Here is a 22,409-nt window from a genome sequence, read left to right on the forward strand (position 1 = left end):
TGATTCCAGCTATCTCCCCAGCATATCATCACTGGATGACACCATCAGTGACCAGTAAGTTAACTTTGCTTCTTTTTTTGTAAATTAACTGTGAAAGTGAGAAATAATATATGAAAATATAAATAATAACTTTGTAACAAATATTAATTGTTCTTGTGGTTTTTGTTTGTCAAAAGAGCACCAACAAAGACACCACAGGACATCACAAAGTACCTGGTGTATGAAGATTGCCTGCTTGAGCTGTTTAAAAACTGTCCCACCTGCTCAAGAGCATGCAAGATAGACACAGCTGAAAAAGGAACCTTCCTCTCTGTTACTCAGAAGTGCCTGTATGAGAGTTGCCTCTACAGAAGAGTATGGAGGAGTCAGCCACTTCTGGGCAGCTATCCTGCGGGGAATCTACAATTGTCAGCTGCTGTCTATTACACAGGCTCATCATTTGTGCAGACTAATAAGGTTAGTAGATATAATGACTTTATCTAAAAAAGTGTGCCTTCTCCAACAGCTTCATCTTTTTTGTCCACCTGCTCCCACGTAAAATCTTATTTTACTCTGTGACATAGTGTACTCCATGGTGCTGCAGTGGGAAATATGCACTCATGAACACTACGTACATGAACACTCTAATGTTACTTTCAGGTGCTCAGTGCAATGCATGTGAAAACCTTCACAAGGATGACCCATCAAAATCATGTGCGCCACTTCATTCTGCCATCCGTCCTACATAAATGGCGATCACATCAGACTGACCTGCTTGAAGGACTGAAAGAAAGAGACACTGTGTCCCTTGGTGGTGATATGAGGGCTGACAGTCCAGGCCACTGTGCGAAGTATGGCTCATAGTCTATGGTGGATCTTTGCTCAAACAAAATAGTTGATATCCAGCTTGTACAGGTAAATATATTATAAAAAAATACTCTCTTGATTGTATCAGCACAACTACTGTATGTTACTAGGGACCATGTTGTGTCCAAAAACTTTTTTTTTTTAGTATAAAACACTGCAAGAAGTAAAATGTTCTGACAAATTTGATTTTTGTACCACATTGTTGAACTTGCTGTGGGACTGCACATACTACATATTTTGAACCAAAAATATTAATCTGAGCAACCAAATGTCTTGTGCACACTAGAGGTGTACCGATACCACTTTTTCCTTCCCGATACCAATTCTGATCCCTGAACCTTAGGTATCTGCTGATACCGAGTACCTGTCCGATACCTGTGCGTAAAATAAAAATGGATGGGATATGAATTCACAAAATGTCAGTCTAGGAACGCTTCCTGGACTCAAGACAAGTTTTGTTGAGGTGTTCTTTGGAAGGGAATCTTTAGACTGAGAAAACAAGGAAGACTCCAAGGCACTCTCAGTTGAACAAAGTTAAAAAGCCTTTATTTTAATGGCTTGGTAACATTTCCCTTTAAAAAAACTCTGACGCGTTTCTGCAATTAAGCCTTCATCAGGGAGTCAAACAGTTCTCAACAGGAAGCAGAGTTTCTTAAAGCATAAGTCCACCTATCAGAAACCTCCACCTGGCAGGAGTGCTGGTCAGGTGACAATTGCCATTACATAAAAGCATCCAGCAGATGTCATCCTTACAACACAGTCAGAGATAAGTATCATACATTTCTCAAGAAGGTCAAACATGAATATAGAAGGTCAACAAGCAAAACACATTACAGTCAGGTTAAAAAATAAACCATGCAGAGAGTAAACTCAAACAACATAAAGCAGACAATCAAATAAACACACTAAAGTCAAGATCCTCATTCAGGCCTGGATATTTAGTGGCCTGTAGTTTATAAATCCAAAAGGTTTCCCTCTGATTTAACTGTCTCAGTCTACCCCCTTTCCTCAAGGACAGTGGAATGTGATCAATCCCACAAGCCTGTAAGGTGGATGGGTCACTGTTATGATGTTCCATATAGTGTCTTGCCATGGGATAGTTTATGTTGCCTGTGCGGATTGCATATTTGTGTTCAGCCAGTCAGTCTTGTAAGCGTCGTTTAGTTAGAAAACTTTGCACATAGGGCATACCAATCTATAAATGACAAATGAGGTTTTACAGTTTACAAATTGGTTAATGGTGAGTTGTTTTTGGGATACAACATCCTGAAATGTTTTGGTTTGCATTACATTAGCACAGTGATTACAGTGGTGGCATTTGTAACAACCACTAGATCTGGTTTGAGGTAGCTGTGGACCAGTTTGTCTCGCAGGGTAGGGCATCTTCTAAAACTTAGCAAAGGTGGTTCAGGAAAAACCTGGCTCAGAAGATCATCACTCTCAATGATACCCCAATTCTTTCTTATGATTTGCTTAATTTGTTCAGCCTCTGTACTGTACATAGTGACAAATACTGGTCTGTCTTTTGTCTGTTTATTAGTCTTTCTTTTCAGTAGTGATGACCTATCAGTGTGTTTAGCTCTAGTGTAGGCCTTTTGGAGAGTGATGTTTTTATACCCCGTTCCACAAACCTTGATATCATTTCTTTAGATTCACTTTCAAAAACCTCGTCTTGGTCACAAATTCTCCTTACTCTTTGGAACTGTCCATATGGTACATTCTCTTTGAGCCAATTTGGATGGAAACTTCTGGCATGTAGAGTGGTGTTAAATGAATTGTTGTATGTCTCAACTCCTAAAACTCTATGTAAAATATTAAGAAATAAATACATAATAGTAGAATGAATGCCACAAAACTTTTTATTATTTTTATTATTATCCAGTGTTGACACAGATCAAGACACAGGTTAAAGTGCAGCCACACAATTTGGTAAAAAAAGACATTTTAAAGGCTACAGTAGAATGTAGGGCTGCACGATATTGGAAAAAAACTGACATCGCAATATATATATATTTCTTTTTTTGCAATCCATATTGCGATATTAAAAAATACAAGAATTTCCACCAGATGACTTAAAGTAAGAAAATTAAAAAATAGTGGAGGGGCTTTAACTCACCACAACTGCAGAGGCTACCAGCTTCATTTGAAACAGACTACATTATAGACGGTACGTTATTTATTAATTCCTTTGTGTGTTTATGTATTTACTATTTATCCACTCCCATTGCCTTGATAAAGTTAATGCATGACGCCGTTATTTCAAACTCAACACTTCCTGAACTCGTTTCAGATTAAAAGCCCCTTATAACCTTGGCTGAGAGAATCCCTCCATTTTCTAAACAGGCTTTTATTCTGAAACATTTGTCAGAACTTCCTGTGGAAGATACAGTAACTTGACAGTTTACGTATGGCGCTTCAAATGTAGCTCCTGCCATCTGCTGACACTTTTAGGTGACTACAACAACATGTCGGCTGGCACATGAACACACACAGTGACTCAAATAATAGTAAAAGTAATAAAAATAGGACAAGAATAACCCGATGACATCACACATGTCGTGAAAGACAACCGGGGATAATTGGTGAGTACCATCGTGTAGTTTGTCATGTCTGTCGGCCAAGTCACGGCACGATTTTATGACTCCACAACCGTGTAATGTGACATAGTGACTTTCAGAACGGGCAGAAAAGTCGTGTAGTGTGAACCAGGCATAAATCCTCCTTTACCGTTTCTCCCTCCTGCATGTCGCTCATTTTCAGTGTGTGACTGCAGCGCGTGCATGAGAGGGGAGGGGCTGCTGCGTGCTCAGGGAGACAGAGAGAGGCGAGCAGAGCGGAGCAACGAGCGCAGCTTCAGAGCTGCTTTTCTGAAGCAAAACAAAAGTTTACATGTTCTAAAAAAAAGAGAAAACATCGCATGTCCTGCTATGTGACTATCGCACATGCGCATATCGTGATGTTCAAACGATAGCGTACGTATGCGTAATGACGTGGTATTGGATTGGTCACAGGGTGTACTCGACGATGCCTGATGCCGCATTTTAGGCAGTATCGGAGGCATTATCGGAGGCAACTCTAGTGCACGCTGACCTTTGATCCACAGAGCAATGAAGTTGGAGGCAGTGTACGGATGGAGAAAGAGGGGCTGATCCGGAGTCTTGGATTCCTTGAAAGTGCTGGTGTCAAAGTCACCTCATTGGTGACGGACCGACACACACAAGTTCAAAAATTTCTCCGGGAGCATAAACCAGAAATTCAGCAATTCTGTGATGTTTGGCATTTATGTAAAGGTAAGATCATTTAAAAAATATCGTCTATAGAAATAAATTTAGCAAAGCTAATACTGTGCAACGTTAATATCGCATCTCATCTTTTCAAACTGTTCTCAGCACTTAACAAGAAAATGGATGCACTTGCAAAAGAAAAGGACTGCAAGAAGATCCAACAATGGCAAAAGAGTGTGTCAAATCACCTCTACTGGTCAGCATCCAGTTCATCCAGTGGAGAGGAAACGGTGGCAAAATGGACATCCCTTCTAAACTACATCCAGGATGTCCATGTCCACGAAAATCCACTGTTCCCCAAGTGTCTCCACCCACCTTCCACTGATAAAAACAAGTGGCTGAATCCGGGTATGGCACTATGTTAAAGCAGTTCATTAGATTTACATATTATACTTTCAGCTGCTATGCACTCTTAAGCTATTATTTATTTAATATTATCTTTCCAGCTCTAGCGACAAAGGCCACCTACAAGATTGAGAAAATCCTGTTCAACAAGCGCATCCTTGGTGATGTTAAAAAGCTGAGTCCTCTGTATCAGACGTCGACTTTGGAGGGATTCCACAGTCTCATTCTGCGGTTTGCACCAAAAAATGTGGCATTCTCCTACTTAGGGATGCTCTGCAGGTAAATTGTATATACTCATATTGTCAATATTATGCAGTACATAACACTCAACATGTGCTCACAACTAGACCATTGACGCTGGGTATTTGTTTCTGTGGCAATATAAAAATGTAATACTGGAGTGCAGCCCTGGTCTCTCCTTTATTTTGTATTAACTGTGCTCTAGAGTGGTACTATTACACATAGAAATTTGTATTCAGAAGTCTGCTTTACATAGGACTTATGGTACAAACATTGTAAAATTTTAGTTTTCAACCCTTTAGTAACTATTTGAATTAAATAATCCCATCCAAATGCTTCTCATTTCAGGCTTTACCTGGCTGCGTTTCATTTCAATGAAAATTCTGGGCGTTCACAAGCAAGGACTGCAGCAGGAGAACTCTGGTTCCAAATCAAATTTCCAAAGGCCAAGAGAGGGGGACATGTTGTGTCCATGGTGAAAACCAAATACGCTACTGGTTAGTTAATTATCAATTGTCTGTTTCATCTGTGAACGATTCAAAACATACTACTACTACTACGAGATTTATGCACCACCTGAATGACATGGTGTTGGACTACATTTGCCAGCATGTCAAAATTGTAAACAAGAATTCAAAGTAAAAAAAATGTAATTGCAGTTACTTTGGTAATAGATTGTCAACAGTTGAGCCCACATGAATTAACGAACTATAAATGCTTTGTGCTGTCTTCTGTGTTTTAGAATATGTCTCAGAGCTTATGGACCTCCTCTTTAACAAGGTCATCCATGAACCTGGGACCTTTGCAGCTGAGCTGAGAGCAGTGGCTGTTCCTGGATTCCTGTGCTCACAGTATGAGCGGCCTGAGAAGGCAGATGCAATTGCCAGACATGTGTCCAGGATCAGCTGTCCAGGTGGGGTGGGAGCAGCTCCAGCACCAGGTGGCCCACCATCGGACTGTGCAGCAGATGTGGCAGTTACTGATAGAGAAGAGGGTCGGATCATTACCCATTAGGGTTAGTGTGGGTCATGGGTTCATGTTATGATGACTCTTATGATGACTCTTTCCTATTGTTTATTATATAATTACTTGTTTGGGCTTTGTTAAACCTCTTCCTGCTCCAGCCCATTCCTGCACTACAGCCCCACTAGCCTCAATTGTAGTCAGCTATGACACACTTACAAACATATCATTACTAAAAAAAATAATTGTTCAATGCTTTCATGAAATATCAAGCACACAATACAATATGATATTTATTTATTATTGTTTTATATTTATATTGGTGGTTTGAAACCTGTGTATTCCCCATCTTCATCAGGGTACTCTTCATGAATGCGGCGCACAACACAGGAGGGTATGACCACACGGTTATTTTTGCCCAGGTATCCCCAGCACCAGGACACAAAACTTCGATAGGCCAGGTATCTAGCACGGCTGTGATGAAAAAGAAAAAGTAAAGCCACATGAGAATTCTACATGTCTTAATTTTCTCTCCATTTTTTATAATGTCTTACAGAACAGGATCCCAGAAGATGACATTCTGATTCATCAACCTGCAGCATGTGTCATCATGTAGCCTGTATGGATGTGTGATGAAATGGATAGTTTTTTACTCTTTAAAATTTCATGTAATTGTCCAAGTGACTTATCATCCATTGGTTTCTGGTGACATTGATAAAAAAGCACTGTACAAACAATGGGTAGAAGAGGGGACCATCATAACAGGATGTCTCAAGTACTGACCTATAATTACAGGTTATTGTTTGTGTTCAGATAAATTTCCTTATTGATCTTTTTCACCATCATATACAGTATCTCACATAAGTGAGTACACCCCTCCCATTTTTTCATGGGACAACACTATAGAAATGACACTTTGATATAACTTAAAGTAGTCAGTGTACAGCTTGTGTAGTAGTATAGATTTACCTTCCTCTGAAAATTACTCAAAACACAGCCAACAACATCTAAACAGCTGACAATATAAGTGAGTACACCCCACAGTGAACATGTCCAAATTGTGCCTAAAGTGTCAATATTTTGTGTGCCAACCATTATTATCTAGCACTGCCTTAACCCTTTTGGGCATGGAATTCCCCAGAGCTCACAGGTTGCTTCAGGAATCCTCTCCCACTCCTCCATGATGACATCATGGAGCAGATGGATGTGAAGACACCTTGCGCTACCCCACCTTCAGCTTGAGGATGGCCCACAGGTGATTTTAGGGCTGGATACATACTTGCCAGTCCATCACCTTCACCTTCAGCTTCCTCAGCAAGGCAGTTGTCATCTACTAGGTGTGTTTTGGGGTATTATCATGTTGGAAAACTGCATTGCGGCTCAGTTTCCAAAGAGGGGCGATCATGCTCTGCTTGGAATTCATGTTTCCCTAAAACAGCTCTAAAAAAAGCTCTGGGGAGCTCGGTTCATTTAGGGAAACATGAATTTTAAGTTATATCAAAGTGTCATTACTATAGTGTTGTCCCATGAAAAGATATAACGAAATATTTGCAGAAATGGGAGGAGTGTACTCACGTATGATGGTTTAGTGTTGAAACATGCCTGTTTCTACCAGTCTTTATTAAAACATCTGTTTTATTACATTCCAGATCGCTGTCCGATGTTATATATAAAAGCACCACATGAAAGCAATCTGTGCATTATTATCATAGAGCTGGTTTATTTTAAGTGTAATATCACATAATAGACATGGTCTGTATATAACAGAAACTTATATTAGTCTACATTGATCCTCATTCCACATTTTTATTATAGTGCCATACTTACATTTTATATACATAAAATATACATACTTATATTTCCCAGTGGAGTACATTAATCAACATCACTAATGAAAGCATAACTTGTGCAACTTAGCACTAGAGTCCTAAAACTTTGCATTTGAAAGGTCTGCCATTTGATCAATGCAAATGTGATTTCTACACATTTAAAGTCAATAAAATATATTTTATTGTCTAACTTACGCAGCTCTTTCCTTTATGTCCAGAGGCCCATGGTCTGCCTGGTACACATTCAGTGCATTCTGAAGGGAGTAGGGGTTCAGGCACACGGGTTCAAGGCCTGGATGAAGGGTCATGCACCTCGGCTCCTCGGGCAGCTCTCCACATCTATTCTGAACCTGTTGGCATATGTGATATGTGCTGTCTTAGTGCTAGATATCCAGTACTCTACTGGTTGTGTATTCATATGTGTTATTGACTTACTGCATTCAATTCTTTGCAGCAAACATTCTGCTCCTCCGTGGGCATCGTAATGCATTCTTCACAGGTGCACCTGTGTAAGGACAGTATCATTCACAATGTGACTAAGCTGAATTTTAATAGATGTGAATTCTGTGTTACGAACAATCATACAGTTATCTGAGCAGATTACAGGATAGTCTGATACTAAGGTTGTGTGTTGCCATGACAGTAAGCAATCCTCATAAAAAGTTTAAAGACCTGCAGGTATGTGTAGGCCTAATAATACATGAGCTAAATTTTTACTTTAGTCTAATATTGATGATGGTGGGGCCTCATATTCATTAACATGCCAAAAATGATGATGCCTGCTAGATTGATGCTTGGCTGTAGAGGCTAGGCTAAGCTAAGCTAAGCACAGTGTGCTAAAGTGACAGAAGACGTTTTATTCCGTCTTTACATTAACGACCTGTCTGAAAGCTGTCTGGGAGCTGGTTGTCAGCTGGTTGTCAGCTTTATGCAGACGACACAGTCATATACGCGTCAGCTAAGACATCAGGTGAGGCAGCGGAGATATTATCTTCATTTTTGAGCAGGGTATGTCATTGGCTTTATGATAACAAGCTCACCCTAAATAAGAAAAAGACAGTTTCCATGTGCTTCTCCATCAAAAACATACCACAATCAGAAAAAGTTTGCATAACATTGCAGGGAGAGGAAATTGAGATGGTAAAGGATTTTAAATATTTGGGTGTAGTTCTGGATTCCAGACTCAGATTTGACAAACATGTCAAAAAGATATCAAAAACAATAAAAAACAATTTAAATTGCTTCAAACTAATTAGACATCATATACCAATCAAAGCGGCACAGCTTTATATGCATGCCATGATTTTTTCTCATATCTCGTATTGTGTTACAGTGTGGAGTCAGGCCTCTCCAACTACAATTAAGTTAATTGCATCTCTGTATAATCAAACCTTAAAAATAATGGCCAAGAAACCTATAAGGTGGCATCACTGTCACATTTTGAAGCAGTACAATTTGCTTAGTTTTGGTAATTTCCTAAAATGTTCCTCTGTTAAACTGGTTTTTAAGTGTTTGCAGAACTCGGCACCAGATGTTCTGTGCAGTCTTTTTAGCAGACAAAATAGTGATAGGATCACCAGGGGTACAGCAAGTGGTAACTGTAAAATCTTGCGCCGTAAGACCTCCTTTGGGCAATCAGCCTTCTCTATAAAGGGCCCCCAGATGTGGAACTCACTACCGACCGCAATAAAACTAACCCGAGACATCAGGATTTTTAATAAAAATGTTAAAGTCTGGCTGAAACAAAATCAGAGCTGCATGCACTTTTAATGGGTCATGACTTGGTATGATTTCAGACGTACTGTACATTTTATTGTATTGGTATGTAATTTTGATGTCTTTTTTCTTATCTTTTTTCTTTTACTAAAAGCCTAACTAGGGACGGGAGTTGGAAACTAGCATTAGCTATAATCTCTGTATGCAGAACATCAGTCACATTGACTTGTTTGTAACGAGTGGAAGTGTTACTATGTTAACCAGCATTGTCCCTATCAAATAAACTAAATTAAATTAAATTCCATAGCCTAGCTTAATTAAGCTATCGTTGGGTTATAATAGACAGTTACACACATTGCTAATTATAATGGGGAGAAATAAAATTACCACTCTGTTGCAGACTGAGAGGACCGAGGTCCACTCTCAAGGGGGTTAGTGTCCTCTGGCTCAGAGCTGCATTCTGGCTCTGGTGGCTCAAACATGTAAGGCTGCGGTTGGAGAAGAAAGTTCGGAGATGCATCCATTTTCCTGGTAGTGGTGGTGACTTTGATTGACAGGTGACACGTGGTAGGGGGCGGGGTTTCCGCGCATTCGGCAGACACGCCCACAGCGTTTGAGAGCAGAGACAGAGGCTGATTTTTACACAACTTTGAAGCCTAATTTCATACATTTGGCGATTTTTTTAATCGTTCAAATTTGACAGGGTAGCTTACAACAACTTTTTCTGTGGTATGTCAAACTCAGATGACATATTTATTCTCACTTTACACGGACTTTAAACTTCCCGTCATGACTGGGCTGCATTTCTGTCAGCGGAGTCATTTTTTTCCGAACAGCTGATTGGCCAGTGGGTGGTGCTTTTTATAGGATCAGATTCAACCCTGAATTTACCCTGCTCCGGAGCAGGATAGCCGTTCAGAGTAAGGCCCAATTCCAATCCGGCCCCTAAAGACTCAAGCCCTGAACCCTCACTGACTTAACTGACGTCAGCTGTAAGTGATTGAGTGTGAGAGTCTGAAAGGGCTCCGGATGCTACAAATAGGAATGGGACAGCACTTATCCCCCTCTCTACAAAATGTTGTTAACATTGGCGGCTCTGGGCGTGATCATTCATTGGTTATTGTCAGCATATATTCCACACACAAAGAATATCTCTCTCTCTCTCTCTCTCTCTCTATATATATATATATATATATATATATGTATATATATATATAGATAGATAGATAGATAGATATGACTTCATGTGTGTTTATGTACCATCCTAAATCCTTGTTAATGTAATGTTTCATTGTTTATCTAGGCTATCTGTTTTTTTCGCTCTCCTTCCATAACGTTACCATTTGCATATCTGCCAACCGTGTTTTCGTTTGTTTTTATAACACTTCCGGTGTTCCGAGGGCAACTCCTGCCCTGCGTTCCAATACCCATACTACCATACTATTTAGTATGCCAGAAAAAGAATTAGTGTGTCCCAATACATAGTATGTCAGATGCAGTATGCCAAAAGTACCAGGATGTTCTACTACATCCGGTCACATTTCGCAGTATGCATGTCAGCATGCTTCTTTGGCCATTCTGACCCACAATCCTTTGCGCAGCGGAAGTTACGTCACACTGAGCTGCGCGTACAACCAACGCCCACACTTCCTTTCATACATGGTTTATTTAATTTGAGATACTAAGACACTACATATTAGGACTGCAATGATCTGATTATATACTGTCACATATCATACAGTTTTGCAAGAACACGGTTACAACATTCAACTTTACTGTGATTATAGTATAATCAGTGTTAGGGTTCAACTATGACTACAATATAGAAGATTCTACCAGTATAGGCAGTGGGGTAAGTGTGGTATAAATAATGAATGCATATGACTAAATATGAATACACTATGGGCCAGGTATGAGCAGTATAGACTAGTAAATATATGAATAGTAAAAGTCAAACACATATTAAGTAATGTAGTAAGAATGTGCAGGTATGTTAAACTACAAATAAAAGTAATGTGAATGTAAGGCTGCTTCACGTGCAGACAGAATATAGTGCCAGCAGCTGCATAGCTGTAAATATATTTAACAACAAACATCTGCCAGCAACAGAGAGCTGTGTGTGAAGGGGGTTAATGTGCCTACTGGTGACTAGTTCAATAGACCGGTCACTAATAATAGGCTTGGGACTGTTTATTAGAAACAACAACATACATGACAACATAACAGCAACAGAGCTCTCTGGCACCTCCAACGGTATGCACAGCTCTGGCGAGCTTGACGAGAAGAGATTTGCTGCATCTCCGAAGTACAACAACATAAAATATTCAAATGTGGCGCTACGGACGGCGGCGGAAGTGAGCAAGAGGGTCGGAGTTCAGGGAGCGATGTGATGGCGGATGTAGTGTGTCCCAATAGTATGCATACTGCATACTACACTACATACTTTTTAAGGGCAGCTGCAGTACATACTAAAAGTATATAGTAGAAGTATGCGATTTGGAACGCAGGGCTGTATTTGACATCACAACACTATGAACTGTGGGTAATTTCCTTACCGTAAGTCCGCATCGATGCTGACCTACGGTAAGGGGGCATAAAGGGCTCACTCACTGAGTCACTGACTTGATGATTTGACAGTGGGACAGCCCTCACACACTCACGCACTTCACATGAACGCGCCTCTAAGTCAGTGAGGCTGTAAGGGATCGGATTGGAATTGGGCCTCAGTTACCATGGTGATCTACCCCGATAAGAACTGAACCGGCTTCGTGAGACCGAAAACCCAGGGTTAACCCTGAAGTTACCTCGCTGAGACATTAATCCTGCTTTGTGATACAGGCCCCAGGTTAGCCTGCTGCTAAACAAACATTAGCGAGACAACAACACCGCCCACGGATGCTCCAGCAGCTTCGGAAGACGTGGGTCAACTGTAGTGACAGGTCCCAGCCATAGACTGTATAAAGGTCCCAGCCTGTCAGGCTAAAGTTCGCAGTACCGGAAGACTATCTACGGAGCTACCTAGCCTAGCCACAGTTAGCGAAACAAAGCGGCGACATGGCCGGGTTTCAAGTCTCCCCGCTGGTAAAGTTCACCTTGAAGGCTGAAGACTGGCCTAAATGGATTAAACGCTTCGACAGATTCCGCGTTGCTTCTGGATTGGAGACGCAAGCAGAAGAGAATGGCAGGAATGTGATCTTTGAGACAGTAAAGTTTAATCAGCGGCTTCAAGAAACGGGCGAGACGGCCGACAGTTTGATTACAGCGCTGCACTGCCTGGCGGAGCACTGCTGTTACAGGGCTCTACGTGATGAGATGGTGAGGGACAGACTTGTGCTGAGTCTGCGGGACAAACGCCTATCTGAACGGTTGCAAATGGACCCGGAATTGACGCTACAAAAGGCCGTCACCAGAGTCAAACGGAGAGAGCAGGTAAAAAAAGCAGCAAGAAATGTTAAGAACATTTTTCCATTAATATCATCCATGAGAAACAATTAATGAGCTATAACTTGTGCCAAGCTAGCGTGTTAGCTATGTAACTTGTATGCTGCTGGTGCTCTGTTGTTGTCATCCAAAAGCCAGAACCACTTGTACAGTTAATTATCACAGTGAGCATTTTTTGAACATGTTTCACTGTCAGAACAGAAGACAAAAACTCCTCATTTTTAGTCAGCTGTTGCAGCAGAATGACAGTCTCTGGGATGTTTGATCATCAGGAGCCAGCTGGTGTGAATCTCCACCTGTTTTTAATGTCACACAGTGTGCTGCCGGTGCTTAGCAACGGTTGCTAAGCTGCAGTCATTTGTTTAGGGGGAGGAGTTAAGCAGATTTGCTTGGTGATGTCATCAGCTTTTAGAATGTCTTTCTGAAATATGCCTTTGTGACATCACGTTACACTCGACTGTGACTTGGTAAATAGGGGTGCAGATCTGAATTTTATAAGACGTGCATCGCATTGCACGTGCTGTTCTAGACCGTCATTGGCGTTTTAGATAAAATGGCAGAGACATCCCAGTTTGGAGTGGACCAATTTCGTCCTTTTGTGGATAGATTTTTGCAGCAGCTGTCAGGAACTCAGCTTCTAGTGATTAGGGATGGTAGACCAGATAATGCCATCACACTTAGGCTGGCGGAGCTACTGTTAGATATGGTGGTATATCTTATAGACTCCCATTCTGCCAATTTGACAGCTAATACAAAGATATCTGAGGAACATGTTGCGTCCACGATGGGCAACGCAGTCCCAGAAGCTTTTGCTCAAGCTCTGGGAACAGACACTGCAGACCCTGACATCAGCTCACAGAGCTTGATTAAAATCATGTCCGAGGAGGTATCTAAAAGCGTCAACTCCGCCATCACGACGAGCAGAGATGCAGAGAGTCGGTTTATGTCTCACGTGACTCCCTCCCGTAGACTTAATGACATGGTTGAGTACGCTCGATCCATGATGCAGTCATTCATCAGGAAAACTACATCATTTGCTTGCCTGTGTCGAAAATCTTCACCTGGAGATCTAGAGGTTGTGGACGTAGAGGATGATGATCATGATGAGAGCTGCAGTTCATTACCTGTGCAGGTAGGAAGCTCTGAGACTGACTCAAAGCAATCGGCGGACAGCTCAGAAAGTAGAAAATCTCAGGCCCAGAAAATAGTGTCTAAGGAGCTGGGAGATATCCTAGACATTTTACTGGACGATGCCTCTGACGCTGAGCGAGATGTCTTGCTGCGTGACACCTACCAGGAGAGTGATAGTGTCGTGAGTGACATCAGCGAGTCTGCTGGTGCAGCAGTCAGGGCAGATAACCCCAAGATAACTCTTCTGTTGGCTAAACAGTATGCCAAACAGTTGATACATCGAGCTGCGAGAAATCTGAAGAAAATTTTCTCGCCAAACAGCAAAGTGAAAAGCAGAGAATCACTGCAATCCTTTGCTGACTCTGTATGTGAACTGCTCCAACCAGAGGGTGGTGAGAAACACCCAGCTGATGAAGAGAGGCAGTTAGAAAAACTGCAACATATCGCAGAGGGTAGAGACCTGGTCTTTACAGAGGCACTGAGGAGCCTCCTTTCTGAATACACCATTGACGGGATGACTCCAGAGTCATTTTGTCAGCTTGGGCCATTCAGAAATACACAGGCCATCAGGAGGGCTACTTGCAGCACAGTGTGGCGTTTCCAGGTACTGCTGAGGTGGTGGCTGACATATCAGGCTGGCATCCATTGTGACAATGTCATGACGGCTTTAAATGCCACTGAGCCAACCTCACCAGCACCCGCAGTCACAGTACCTGAGACAGGTGCTGAACCGGTGCTCCACTTACCACCAGACCAGGATTCAGAGATAAACAGACTCTCTGTCAGATTACTTGTTAACAAGCTTGTCACCAGAGTCTGTAAAAAGGCTAAGATCCACGTCAGATCTGAAGACCTCTATGTCATCGTTGACCACCTTTCCAGTAGGATATGGGCAGAGGTTGAGGAAGCTGATTTTGAAGTCTCCCCAGCAACTTTTGAAAGACTCGACAAGGCTGTTTTCAAGGATTTGTGTAAATCCTGGGGCTGTGCTGAGCTTGTTCTTCTGAGAATGAACCGAGGAGAACAAGAAATCAATCACGTAGCCAGCACCTTCAAACATCATCTGATGAAGCCACCGAAGCAACGAAGTGCCATCTGCAGACTCTTTTCCAGTCTGGGCCAAGCTATCTCTAGGCCCTTCACTTCGACCTGGGCCAGAGTCACTCCCATTTAGGTGACAGGATTCATGCTGGAGGAAAAAATTGGCGTGAGGCCTTTTTCCTCCAGCATGAATGCAATGGGTGCTGTGCACCAGCATGAGTATTTCCTGTCCTATACTATTGGATTAAGTGATTAATCAGCTGTGTGCTGGGTGTACCGCACACCTGATTAATCACTTAATCCAATAGTATAGGACAGGAAATACTCATGCCTACTTCCTTTCAGGAAGTAGTGGAGCTGGTGCAGAGCTCTTAGGACCACCTTGGTAGTCAGCAGCACAATCTCACAGTTGAGGGTTCGATTCCCAGTCCTGAGCCTTTGTGAGTTTGTGTGTAGTCTACCTACGTGGTACGGGTTTTCTCCGGGTGCTCCGGTTCGCCCGTTTTTTTTTGTTTTTTTTTTTCAAGCCATGCAGCAAAAGCTAATTGGTTTCATGTTATACAATTCGATCACAACTACACAAATTAAAAATAACAAAATTGATCTTATGTCTCTTGTCATTATCTGACATAGCTGTAAATATTCAAGTCAGGCTGAACTTCTGTTGATTCAGTTTCACTCAGGTTAAAGGTTTTGTGTAGAAAATACAGAGAAAAGACTGATCTTTTGTTTCTTTTTAATGTGAAAAGCAGTTTTTTAGCATGAAAGTTTGCTTTTGATACTTGAACTATGCTTTTTTAATATCACCCTTTGTAGCAAGGTTCTGTTTCAAAAGAAAAACAATAGACTATTAGGGCTGTACCCAAATATTCGGATATTCGAATATTCGTTTCTATGGTAGGTATTCGTTATGAAAATTTGGTATTAGATATTCGTTTTTTTATTTACTTATTAATGTATTTATTTTTATTATTATTATTTTATTTATTTTTTTACATATTTTTTGGTGCTAAATGTAGTCTTTATGTTGTTGGTAAATGTAGGTTATCAATAAAAATCAAAACTTTTAAATTGCATTGTTAAAAATGTGAAAATATAGTATCGCCTACCAACTGAGCTTGTGCGCACGGCACGCTTGAGCGCATCCGTCTGAGGCTGTGGATCAATGCCAAGTTTTACCACTTTATCACTGTTCCCTCTAACTTGTAGCTGTTTTTTCGTTATTATTATGGAATTCAGCTATTCATGTCTGCACACATGTGAATGTGCGCATCTGAGACATATCTAGCCCACAACAGACAAATATGAAATATTCCCCATGTAGCTCCTTTTCTGATTCCGTATACGAGGAAGTGTTAAAAGACAGAGCTCAATAATAGTCCACCTTGATGCAGGCAAAGAAAAACATAAATAAGCAAATTGAAATAGTCAGATGCATGTGTCATCTGGTAAGGTTAGTTTAGGTGAACAGGGGAGCTGATGAACTTTCTTGACCTGGGAAAATAGTGTGCCAAATAATAATAATGAACACTAATATAACAATTGATTACATTTGAATAGATTGCGAAGTATTTAATTTGAGGATTTGTAACACATTTAGAAGAGAGAACAATTTAAAAAGCCTAAAATGAGCTGATTTAAAACTAGAAAAGCACTCAGAGAGTGCAGACCTCCTCCAAGTAGGTGATATTCCCTCCCCCCCTGCATCAGATTTTGCAGCCTGCATCACAATTAAGGTTATTTGCATCACTATCATTATTAGGTTATATATGCTTTCACTATGGAGACACTGTGGTGTGTTTATTTTGTTTTTATTTTGTACTAGGGCTGGGCGATATGGCTGAAAAATGTATCACAATGTAAGTGTTTCATATCAGTCGATGTCGATAATTATTGAATTTTAGGACCAGGAGACAAAAATGTTAAATTTAAACACTTTTATTTTAAATGTAACCTTTCCTCAGTAATGAACAAATGAACATGGGGAAAAAGAGGTCAACATAACCATGAAAAACAGTCAAATAAATAAATGTACTGGTTAATGTGCAAATGTAAACATTAAATAAATACTTAAACTTCTTTAAAAAAAGAAATGTGCAAAGTACTTTGGAAAAAAAGAAATTAACAGAGATTAACATAATTGACCTGTAACAAACAGTCAGAACCAGCATAAAAATATAAAAAATAACTCAAAAACAACTCAAGCATGGTTTCACTCCAGTTTTTGGCCAGGTAAACTGTTTCACCTTCTCAGGCTTTAAGGCCATACAAGTACATGTAACAATATACACAAATAAATTCTAACAAATTATCTTGTGCACAGTGCAAAGTATTTTGTAAACATAGAAATTAGAATAAACTTGAGGTAGTCACTGTCTGAACATCTGACATGACACAAACCTGTTAACCAGTCCAGTTATTATGGCAATATCAAACCAGCATGTACATGAAAAAAATAACTCAAGCAAGCACCGTTCAACCTTGGCTTCACTGCAGATTTTGAGCAAGGAAAACTGCATGTTCACCTTCTCAGGCTTTAAGGCTGCCCTGGTACAGGTGACAATATTATCCCCAGTGTTAAAAATTCTTTCAGAAGGGGTGCTGGTGGCTTGGATGCACAAGTATTTTTGGCAAGTTGGGACACTCTTGGAAAGTTGCGCTTGTGTAACCTCCACCACTCCAGGGGGTCAGACTCACTGTCTGCATCAAGGCACATCATGTAGCTTTCCAGCTCACTTTCAACGTTTTACCCACCAGTGAGAGGTGAGGCATCATCTTCATCTTCTTGACTTTGTTTTTTGAAGAAACTGCCTAACGATTTCCGCTGCTTCTTCACACCCAGTGGCAGAGGTGATTCAGCGGCAGCTCCTCCTTCTGCACCCTGGTCTGCTGTTCCCTCTGGAGCCCCTGCCTGTGATTGGCCTGGGTCTTCATCCATCATCTCAGACACTGCTCTTTCTTTAATGTCCACTACCCTCTCTGGTCTGATGTATTGTGCCTTGAACCTAGGGTCCACCAAGGCAGCCATGTCAAGGAGATCATCTGTTGCAGAGTCGGCATATTTCTTATCAAGATAGGTCATTATCTTGGTCTTCAGGTCTTTGATGAGTTGGGTGTCCTGTTCATTTATTTTTAGCAAATTTGTTCGGAACAGGTGGAGCACTGGCTTCACGAAGGAGACCGTCACATATGACTCCCCAGAAAGGGGGTCTGTAAACTCCAGAAGAGGAGTTAAGTGACTCGAGAACGTCAATGTCCTGCCACATTGGGATCAGGTGCCTGCTGTTTTTGTCTGCAGACAAAACTTCAGCGATTGCCTTTTGTTGTTCCAGGACCCTTGACACCACCTTCTGTCTTGAGCCCCACCTGGTTAATGACTCTGTGACCAGCTGGTGTTTTGGGAGATGGAGGCGTTCCTGAGCTTTAGAGAGCTCCCTCTTTTTCTTCCACGAGTAGGAGAAGGCAGAGACCACTTTCTTGCACACACCAACAGCTCTTTCCACTCTTTTATCCTTCCCTGCAGCACCTGCAGAAATACAACAACACCAGTGTAAGTAAAAAGTAAAGTTGTTTGGCTAATAAAGTTAAACATTAACATGAAATCATAGTCATTAATTTTCAAAAGATAATACTAGTTACCACCAATTCCAAAAGTTAGGAAATAAACAGTGATACAGAAAGAAAGATTTTTAACATGTTTTTATTCATCGTGAAGCACTTGGTGCATGTAACTCTGTTGTTAAGTGCTTTCAGTTGCATTTCTTGTATGAAAGGTGCTATACATTATTGTTATTAACATAGTACTCACCGATTGCTGCGTGCAAACGATGGCCGAAGCACTGCAGCCGTGTCCAGTTGTTAAGTGAAGTAGCCTTCACTACACTTGCACCGCTGTCTGTGGTGATGCACACCATTTTTTCCTCAGTCAGACTCCAGGACAACAGAGCCTCCTTCAAGCCATCTGCTATTATCTCCCCTGTGTGGTCTTCGGGAAAATATGTGTTTTCAAAACCCAGTCATGGTTGATGACATGAGTAGTCAAGCTAAGGTATGGTTCACAAGTACGGCTTGACCACATGTCCGACAAAATACTTTGCTGTCATCATCTCCTTTTCTACAGATTCCCTGCACATCAGGTAAAGGTGAGGAACAGCCGTATTGGAAAAGTGCTTTCAGCCTGGTAGAATATATCGGCGGTCAAGAACTTGGATAAGATTCTTGTACCCAGGCTTCTCAACCGTGCTTTGCAGTAGCATGTCCTTAGCTAAGTGATAAGCAACTGCCTCCGTTATTTCTTTGTAACGTTTGGAGGTTTTGTCATAAGGCACTGCTGCCGAGTACCTCTCCATGGTAGTCTGCTGCCGCTTCTGTGGTGTTTCACTTGTACCAGCAGTTGATGGTGGTTTGATACTGCTGTACTCCAACGGGTGAGAGCAGCTGAGGTGATAAAAAAGGTTCGTTGTATTCCCAGTCTTGGCAGGGACGGCGACCATGCACAGTTTGCAAACAACATTGGTCTGACTTTTGTCGGATTTATAAAATCCGAAGTTCTGCCAAACTGGAAAACTGACCATTCCTCATTTCCTCATGCTCTGACACACTCATTTTCTCCTTTCACTGCTTTATTATGAGTTGTAGACACGAGTCACGAAGGCACAACCAAACATGAAACTGCTAGTCTGTGTCTCACTCAACCGGTTATTGGAACGTTACATACGTTACCAGCAGGGAGTGAGTGAGTTTGTTCATGCAACTAAACTTGCTTAGCTGGGGCGGGAGCGCCAGGAGAGGCTGAAGCCCTTGCTGGAACTGCATCCCCCAGAATGTCTTGCGGTTCAGGACCGGGATTTTCTTCCTGTTTTGTCAGACGTTTTATCGAACGTATTTTCTGTTGATACTGATCACGTGTCTATCGCGATAGATATCGCTATTGTTTTACCTATTTTGTACCAACACAGAATATAATATGTTTTTTGTATTTTTCACATAGAACATTTATTTCAACTTTAGAATTACAACAATATTTAGCAAGTAGAACAAGTTGTGCTGTCCGGCCACCAGATGGCGCTATTTTCACCGTCTTTAGAAATTGGAATTGCTGCTGAGGCTGTCAGACGATAGAAAATTTCATCAAAATCTGTTCATAACTATTTTGCAGACAAACAAACAGACAAACAGACCAACGCTGGCAAAAACTTTATTCTTTATTATTTATTATTCCCTCCTACCTGACTGACGATTCTAACCGCTGACTTTCTCACATTTACGATCCACTGTTAGCATTGTTAGCTTCTTTAGCATATTATACGAGTGTCACGGTCACACTGATCAAACTCTGAAATTCTGTGTGGGGGGAATGTTGGAGTTGTATATTTTAGTGTCTTGTAAAATCAGCAAAAGGCTTCTCTTCTCAAGAGCTGACATCAAACTGACCCCACTTTGGATTTGTGCCACTATTATGTCCCTGTGAGGACGTGTCCACACCAACACATGAGCTCAGCCTGGGTCAAGAAGTGAAAGTGGGGCGCAGATGAAAGCTGGAGTCATGGACAGGTCATAAAGATGAGAGGTGAGACAGCTCTAACAGCCTCCCTCTTAGCCGGGCCACGCTCCTCTCTGAAAGGCAGTAAAGATAAAGTGCAGGGGCAGTTCAGTTAATTAAAGAGCATAAACAGAACGGGCTGCGTTAGCTAACGTTATTAGGATCATTAAGTGCTGCGGTGTCCAAGATCCACACCAGTGTCCCATAGCTTCTCCTAATGTGTGACGAATTCTCCCAGGATTCAACGTATTCACGCACGCTTGTGTTAAATCCGATCAAGATGTCGTGCACGTGTGTTCTGCAGTGCAAAGACAGGCGATGCAGTGATTTAATGGGCTCAGTGTTGTTGAGTTCGCTGCTGTGTGGAATTTCAGGGAGTATTGTTAAGTTTCCAGTCCAGTGCCAGACTTGAATCACAACCTGGCATCATCCATCACCTCCTCTCTCCTCTCCACTTATTTTCTCTGCCTGCTCTGACACCTCTCTCCTCTGTATTTTTCCCCACTGTCTCACCCAGCACTAATTAATATGTCCTCTCGTCCCTCAAGCTTTCTCTTCTGTTTCTGCGTCTCTTCTTTATTGTCCCCTGAGAGACCCAGGCTACTGTACCGCTCAGTGCAACAACAACACCTGCTGTACTCAGTGTCCCTGCCTCTACCCTCAGCACAAAGTCGAGCTGGTCTTAGTTCTGTCCAACTCTGTACATGTTAAACATGGATGTGGCCGACATTCGCAACCTAATGCGTAAAACCCAAGTCTCTATTTTAGAGCACGGCTTCCTGGACAAATGTGTCGATGGGCTCAGAGATATAAGTGTTGCAATTTAACTTCTGCCTCTAAATATGTGCTGTATATTTTCAGATATGTGCATCGTGGGTGGGGCACTTCGGTTTAAGTGATAAATTTCCCCCACATCTGGTTTGGCTCAGCGTTTAGAGGTGGTTAGATAACTTTGAGCTGTTTTAAAGAAAACTTAAATTTCTTCTTTTTTTAGTCGTATGTGTTTGAATGAATGTGTAGTCTGTGACTGACTTGTAGTCTTCAAACTGTGCCTCTTGGCATTAGTCTGAATGTGCTCCATTGTAGGGTTAAAAGCTGTTGGGACTTTCTGTGAGTCCTGAAAGGTGTGAGAACTTATGAGACAGGAAGGACTTAATGATGTGCAAACTCATAGTTACACCGGCACACATTTGGTTCCAGGATGCAGCTTATTTTTGGAAGATGATGACAGCTGATAATTTGGCCTCACATTTAGATCTGAAACCATCAGTCACCTGGCAGAAAAGTGATCGGCAACTTTTTTTTTCAAGCTAAAACATTTGTTCTCATGTTCCACTTTCTGAGGATTTGCCGTTCTTTGTTTTGTATCAGTGTAAACTAAATATATTTGGGTTTTCAACTGCTGGTCAGACAAACAAGACATCTGAAGACATCTGAAGACTTCACCTTCGACCCGAAGGAAATGTTTTGGGTCTTCGAACTAGGAACCCTCTTGCTGTGAGGCGACAATACTAACCACTGCACTGCTGTGTATCTACTGCTAGCTCTTCTAGCACCACTAAGCTAGAAAACATTACAGCTCAGCCGAGGAGGAGGCCATTAATGTTTGCATTTGCACTCTTATGAGCAAGAGTCTTTCGTCCATGAGTAGATGCACGCTTCCTTCTGCGCAGGGATATGGTTAGCAGGTGTAGTTTGGTAGAAAGAAAATGGTTCCGACATGATTTCTACAAAGAGACATTGATGTTGAGTTTTTTTCAAATGTATGATTTTGGCGCTTTGAGCAACACAAGCTAAGAGAAGGCAGACATCTCTAAGGCCGATATCTCCAACGCTCTGCAACTCCAAAACAATCTTAATCAGTAGCACCACAGGTAAAATGGAAAATATATATTTTTTTATTCTGGGGTGAAGTGTCCCTTTAATATCTTCTGAGTTTATTTCAAGGCCCTGCAGCTTCAGTTCTCCATCTGTATCTCCTCAGGATGCCTTCAGGCTCAGTATTGACTGTAGGTCAGTGGGTTTTGGCAG

The 22,409-nt window shown here is 41.5% G+C and overlaps 1 long non-coding RNA gene and 3 pseudogenes across 2 annotated transcripts in view; 2 read left to right on the forward strand and 2 right to left on the reverse strand.

The window, feature by feature from the left end:
- The first annotated feature begins 643 nt into the window (after window positions 1-643).
- LOC144462798 (uncharacterized) lies at window positions 644-4,758 on the forward strand (annotated as a pseudogene).
- A 561-nt stretch (window positions 4,759-5,319) lies between these two features.
- On the reverse strand, window positions 5,320-8,060 carry LOC144462770 (uncharacterized). The gene is made up of 3 exons (XR_013490991.1): window positions 7,943-8,060; window positions 7,703-7,857; window positions 5,320-6,152 (listed from the first exon to the last, which is right to left on the reverse strand). It is a non-coding gene; the product is annotated as an uncharacterized LOC144462770 (long non-coding RNA).
- A 3,749-nt stretch (window positions 8,061-11,809) lies between these two features.
- Window positions 11,810-22,409, forward strand: part of LOC144462799 (unconventional myosin-Ic-like) — a 38,905-nt pseudogene continuing 28,305 nt past the window's right edge. The window contains exon 1 of the transcript XR_013491019.1: window positions 11,810-12,652. The product of XR_013491019.1 is annotated as an unconventional myosin-Ic-like (transcript). The remainder of the gene's footprint in view (window positions 12,653-22,409) is intronic.
- LOC144462800 (E3 SUMO-protein ligase ZBED1-like) lies at window positions 17,583-19,651 on the reverse strand (annotated as a pseudogene).

The sequence above is a fragment of the Epinephelus lanceolatus genome, chromosome 4 (assembly GCF_041903045.1).
Source record: "Epinephelus lanceolatus isolate andai-2023 chromosome 4, ASM4190304v1, whole genome shotgun sequence".
Taxonomy (NCBI): Eukaryota; Metazoa; Chordata; class Actinopteri; order Perciformes; family Serranidae; genus Epinephelus; species Epinephelus lanceolatus.